Raw genomic sequence first — 6,119 nt, 5'->3', positions numbered from 1 at the left:
CCAAATAGTTAAATCAAATTAACTAAGGTACTAATTTAGTCAACTGTGCTCAAGCATGGCTATCCTTAAAACGTGGACAGTAATGGCGGAGTTTGGGAACCTCTGAGTTAGAGTAATATGTTGTCATCCTCCTTGTTTGCCTATACTTCTTGGGTGTACAAAAGCAAAATGAATAAAATAAAGGTCAGATAAAGGTATTAGCTAAAAACAGACAATACTATAATTTCCATCTAAGATCATGATGCTGTGATCTTTGAAGTGATTTTATGGATGGGTAGATATTTCATTATACATTCATTTTGCCTATTTCTGCCACCTGACCCCTGATTTACTATGCCATCTGGCTGCCTCTTTTATTTATCATTGGTCTCTAATATGCATACAATACATACAGTATATGTCCATTGTCTACTTTGCAGCCCGTTGGCGGCTGAGTGGAGCAAATGACTGTTTAATAGAGAATCGTAAAGTTCACTATTTCTGTGGATGTGCGAGGTCCGGGCCATTTTATGTTGCCAAAAAGGCTTACGGCTCCCTGCAACATCGAGAAAGCTGTTTGTTTTCTCCAAGTAACCAATTAGAACATTTGAATACATCTCTGAGTCAATGTCATTGTGTATTGGGTCATTCTGGAGTCATTTTCCATAACCAGTGTCAAAAAGGACGTATATGAAATTATCTGTCCTCTGTAGCTCTAGACGCTTGAACTTGTAAAAGAGCCCATACTTAGATTGAGAATTCACTTACCTAATTTGGCAGGTCAAAATTATACTCAGTCGAGTCACATTATTATGACCACCAGCTAATACCCAGAGTAACCTCCAGAGTAACCGCCATGGACAGCAGCTAGGCTGACTGGGAGTGACTCAATAAGGTGCTGGTAGGTTGACACAGGTATCTGGAGCCATGCTGACTGCAGTGCATCCCACAGCTGCTGGGTGCGTGGTGGAGCATCCATACAGCAAACACAACGATTGAGGTGGTCCCACAGATGCTTAATTGGGTTCAAGTCCAGGGAATTAATGTACTTGGAAGTCTGGTCGTGATCGTCCAACCACAGTCAGATATTTCTAGCCGTGTGAGATGTTGCATTGTCTTGCTGGAAGATCCCATTCGCCTGAGGAAAGACAATCAGCATGTATGGGTGTACATGATCTGCAAGGATGGATTCAAAACCAAATCGGTTGAGGGTGCCTTCCACATGGATGAGTGGGCCCAGAGAATACAATGAAAACATTCCCCAGTCAATAACACTGCCACCACCAGCTTGTATTCCAGCAACAGTTGGACGGTGTTTGTTCTCCGATGTTTCTCGCCTGCCACGCCAATGTCTATCCGTTCGATGAAGCAGAAAACATGACTCATTGGAGAAGTCAACCCTTTGCCAATCAGCGGAGGTCCAATTCCGATTCAGGCCTGAAAATGTAAGCCTTTTCCGCCGATGCACCTTCATTAGCATAGGTGCAGTAAGCATTCATTTGCTTCGGAGCCCCATACACGGCAGTGTTCGCTGAATTGTCATTTTAGACACACGTCTGGTGGCCCCCAGATTCATTTTGATGGTGAGCTGCTCCACTGTAGCATGTTGGTGGCCCTCACGCACCTTCGTAGCTGACGTTCACCTCTCACATCAATGGCATGTGGTGCTCAGCAGTTTCCACGTCGGTTTTTCACAATGGTGCCATTTGTCCAGTCACGATACACCTTTATCACAACAGCATCAAGCGAACAGTTCACAAACTGCGCTGTTTCACAAACACTGCCACACTTGGGCCCGTATTCAATTTGAGGCGAAAAGTCGAGATCAGTGAAAAAGTTTCGCCGATGACGTCATATCGCCAGGCGAAAAAGTATCACCGTATTCAACTTGAAATACTTTCCGCCTAGGCGGAAAGTCAATGCAATGTAATAGGCAAAAAAGTTTCGCCTATGAACAGCAGGCGGAAAAAAATGCAGAATTGCGGTTTTGGGGTGCAACATTGCGGGAACCTCCGTGCAGCCTTAAGACAGTCCCCCAAAGGTAAACTGTGTCAATTTTTTTTTAAAACAGACTTAAGGACTCCCCAAAAAATGGCTTTCAATTTGGTGGTGAAAAAATCCAAAGTTGGGGGATAAAGTTAAAAATTAGCTAAATAGACTCCAGGGGGTCCCCAAGTATGCCCCAGGTGTTTTATCGATTGCAGGTGCTTGCGGAAGGTGGATTTTTCACGGTTTTATTACCTACACTTTAGCAACATTTAAATATGCTACCCCCCATTTTCAAGTACCCCAAATTTGCTGGGACTAGTTATTTTCTTCAAAAAACACTGCTAAATTTTATTCTTCACCACTTCTGCAAAAACGCTACATAGCACCTATTGAGACCATTTAAAGTTGCCAAATACCTTCAGCAGGGCTATTCGGGGGTAGCCGTAGTGAGCCCACATGTCAGTGCATCTTTTGGGGGATGTCAGGCTGAATTCCCCAAATCTGACAGCACTTTTTGCCTGTTTCTGTTTCGCCGGGTGCCATTTTCACGTCCTTTCAAATTGAATACGGGGATAAGTGGGGACGCGCGCGATACTTTTTTGCCTGCAAAACACGCGATGTAGGCGAAAAAGTATCGCGGCCGCGAAAAATATTGAATACGGGCCTTGGCCTGAAAGCCAATAATCATCCCTTTTTGCAACTCGGATAAATCGCCCCTTTTACCCATACAGCAACGAGTGATATGTGTGCAGATGGCCTACATACTGTATAAGGCAACGCACGTCACGTGACTTACATCATGGGCAACGCACTGCCGACATGAAATGTAGGAGGTGGTCATAATAATGTGGCTCGACTGTGTATTTTCTGCTTTCTCTACCTGCTGACATCTCCCCCCCCCACTATAGGAACAGCAATGCTGCTATTTTAAATGTAATTTTAACTTTTGAACATTGTTACATTCTAACCAGATGTAATTGCTTTCTGAAATTTTACTTGAAGATTTATTGGAGCGCAAAATGTCCCGTCCATCAAGTGCTCTAAAATGATTGGGCAGATGTATAGTGGGTGGAGATGTATCAAACCTTGGAGAAATTAAGTGGAGAAGTTGCCTATAGCAACCAATCAGCTTAAAAATTTAATTTTATAAACATACTAAATAATGATAGCTAGAAGCCGATTGGTTACTATGGGGAACTTCTCCACTTTATCGCCCTGGAAGGTTTGATGCATCTCCCACTGTAGAGCCTTCTTAAATTGTGTCTTAAGTGGCATATAAGCTCTTGTGAGTGAGTACTTGGCCAGTTTACTTAGTGTATCCAGCTTGTACAGAAAATGGCTACAAGCATATGCACCAGGGTAGACCTGTGTGATATGGAGACTTATGCCAGCTTACGATTGGAGAGCAGGGACAAGGGAAGGAAGGGGCATTCTAACATGGGCCAAATATAGTAATTGCAAGCTCTCCCTAAGATCAATCTTGAGGCACATGGTGGGGTATATAACTCTTAGGACTTTGCCTTTGGAATGTGCTTGCTTCGGCAGCACATATACTAAAATTGGAACGATACAGAGAAGATTAGCATGGCCCCTGCGCAAGGATGACACGCAAATTCGTGAAGCGTTCCATATTTTAGTCATATAGCTCTGGACAAATTAATTATTTTCCACTTAAGATACCTGCAGATAAAAAGTCAAGAAATTTTGCAAGCAAAAAACAAATCGACCAACTTTTTTATGACAAAATCAGTGCAGGTTGATGTTGGTATTGGTCATCAGCTCTGTAAACTGCTTGTGATTGGATTGTGAATGCACCATTGACAGTGGTGTTTTACTTGAGCATGCAGTATATTACGAATTAGTGTGCATATTTTAACTTTTTTTTTCACAGAAGGGGAGATGTATCAAGCTTTGGAGAGAGATATAAAGTGGAGAAGTGGCCCAAAGCAACTAATCAGCTCGTAACTGTCATTTATCTAGTACGGATATATAAAAGACCAGAGTAGTGGACACTAGCGCTGAAATCCAAAATTAGTGATATTGATAATTTTTGTCAAAGTCCTGATATATTTGTTAATTATGATGCCAGATGTCTCTATGTAGTGATGGTTGTTCCCTTACGTACTACAATATGCATCGATCTCCAGTTGCCCAGGGAAGCTGCAGCATATGAACTCCCAATGGGAGAACAGTTACTTTCAGCAAGCTTGGCTCATTCATATAAAGATATCTTTAAGCATAAATGGTCCCGTTGATTGCACTCTGGTCAAACTTCTCACACTTCATTAAGCCAATGCAAGTATGCAGCTTCATCAATTCTCACATGCAAGGATGTATTAAAAAAGGGGAAAATAGGAAACTTGTGATTTTTTAACCAATTTTTCTAGCACAGTCCATATATGAAATGAGAGTTAGAAGCTGTTGGTTGCTATGGCCAACTTCTCCACTTTCTCTCTCTCTAAGGTTTAAAACATCTCCCACAGAGAGTTTTATTCTGCTGTGTTAGAGAGTGCCTTGAAGGTTTTATTGATTCATAATGGCAGTCATATACTTACTGTAAGTGTATATGACTGGGGCCTTTGAGACATTCAGCGAGCCTGAGTAATACAAGGGGGCGTAAAAAAAATATGGGAGGTGTGGACACCCCCTTAGAGATATGAAAGTAAAATATTATGCTTCGTGGCGGCATATAATGATTGAAAAATGTCTCTTCCCACAGTTTGCCGGGCCCCTTAGTCATTACTGTGCCAAGGTAATTAGTATCAGTGTTCCCTCTCTCGGTGTCTCTGTATAAGTCATATTTCTGGCATAAACCAGAACCATATGCTGCGGTCTGCTTCTTGTGATGTACTGTACAAGCTTCAACATATGGGTATAAATACCCTATTTTACTTTTGGATTTTAAAGCATGAATTAAACTCATTTTGCAACTAACTCTGCATCAAGACCATTGTGTTTACATTTTTGGCAGCTATGGAGTGTGAAGTTGTGCTCCGCTAGCCTGTCTATATATCCTGACAGGATATAGAAAGTCATACTGAGAAGATGAAGGTAATGAGAACTTCTGAATTTTCAAAAGGGCCCTTTCAGTTACTTTTGAAGACAAGCTCAGGGGATAAACAATAAATCAAACTAGAATGCCAATACAGCCAGTGAGAAAACAACAGTTACAGCCAATGAGAAAACAACAGTTACAGCCAATGAGAAAACCACAGCTACCGCCAATGCGAAAACAGAAAATGCAGTCAATAAGAAAATTGCAGCTATAGCTAATGAGGAAACAGCAGCCACCACCAATGAGAAAACGGAAGCTTCAATCAATAAGAAAATAGCAGCTATAGCCAATGAGAAAAAAGCAGCTACCTGTACCGCAAATGAGAAAACAGAAACTACAGTCAATAAGAAAATATCAGCTACAGCCAATGAAGAAACAGCAGCCACCACCAATGAGAAAACGGAAACTTCAATCAATAAGAAAATAGCAGCTAGAGCTAATGAGGAAACAGCAGCTAAAGCCAATGGGAAAACACCAGCTACCGCCAGCAGTCCCTAACACTAAGGGGTTCACATCCGGGGTGCAGGGCACCCCAAAAAACGTCCAGCCCAGGACCCCCCCCAGGACATCACACAAAAAAGGAAGAAGGGTGACAGTGAAGTGTAAAGTATAGATGTGTACTAAGACTAATTAATAAGTGTTGAAAAAGGGTTAAAGTATATGTGAAAAAATTACATGAATAAAAAACAAACATAAAAGGTGATATGAAAGTGACTATGGGCTCTATTTATTAACATTATTTTTACTAAAATAAAGTGAAAAAGGGTTTTTTCACACCCTTTTCACATTATTTTAGTATCACCTGTAGTTATTACAGGGCAATTGGAGTAGAATTAGTAAAATTCTACTCCAACCCCTAGTATCACTTATTTTTAGTAAAGCAGATCGCATTTCCCATAATTGTAATGGGAAATGTGATCCGACCAGAGTTACTAAAAATAAATTGTAAAAAAATACCGGGGGAAGCCCTGTGATAATAACACCACCTGGAGGTGGCGTTATCCAGGGTCTCCCCCGGTTACCGGGCTCCCACTCTGCTCTAACGGGGAGAGCAGGGGCGGGAGCCGGTACCAGTAATCAGCTATGTGGTCTAAAC

General features: G+C 41.7%; 1 non-coding gene across 1 annotated transcript; it reads left to right on the top strand.

The window, feature by feature from the left end:
- The first annotated feature begins 3,497 nt into the window (after window positions 1-3,497).
- On the top strand, window positions 3,498-3,604 carry LOC148514021 (U6 spliceosomal RNA). Its single transcript, XR_015879470.1, has one exon. It is a non-coding gene; the product is annotated as a U6 spliceosomal RNA (small nuclear RNA).
- The last annotated feature ends 2,515 nt before the right edge of the window (window positions 3,605-6,119 follow it).

Source organism: Taudactylus pleione, unplaced genomic scaffold (assembly GCF_031769625.1).
Source record: "Taudactylus pleione unplaced genomic scaffold, aTauple2 ptg000262l, whole genome shotgun sequence".
Classification (NCBI taxonomy): domain Eukaryota; kingdom Metazoa; phylum Chordata; class Amphibia; order Anura; family Myobatrachidae; genus Taudactylus; species Taudactylus pleione.
This window is presented reverse-complemented; position numbering and strand designations above follow the sequence as displayed.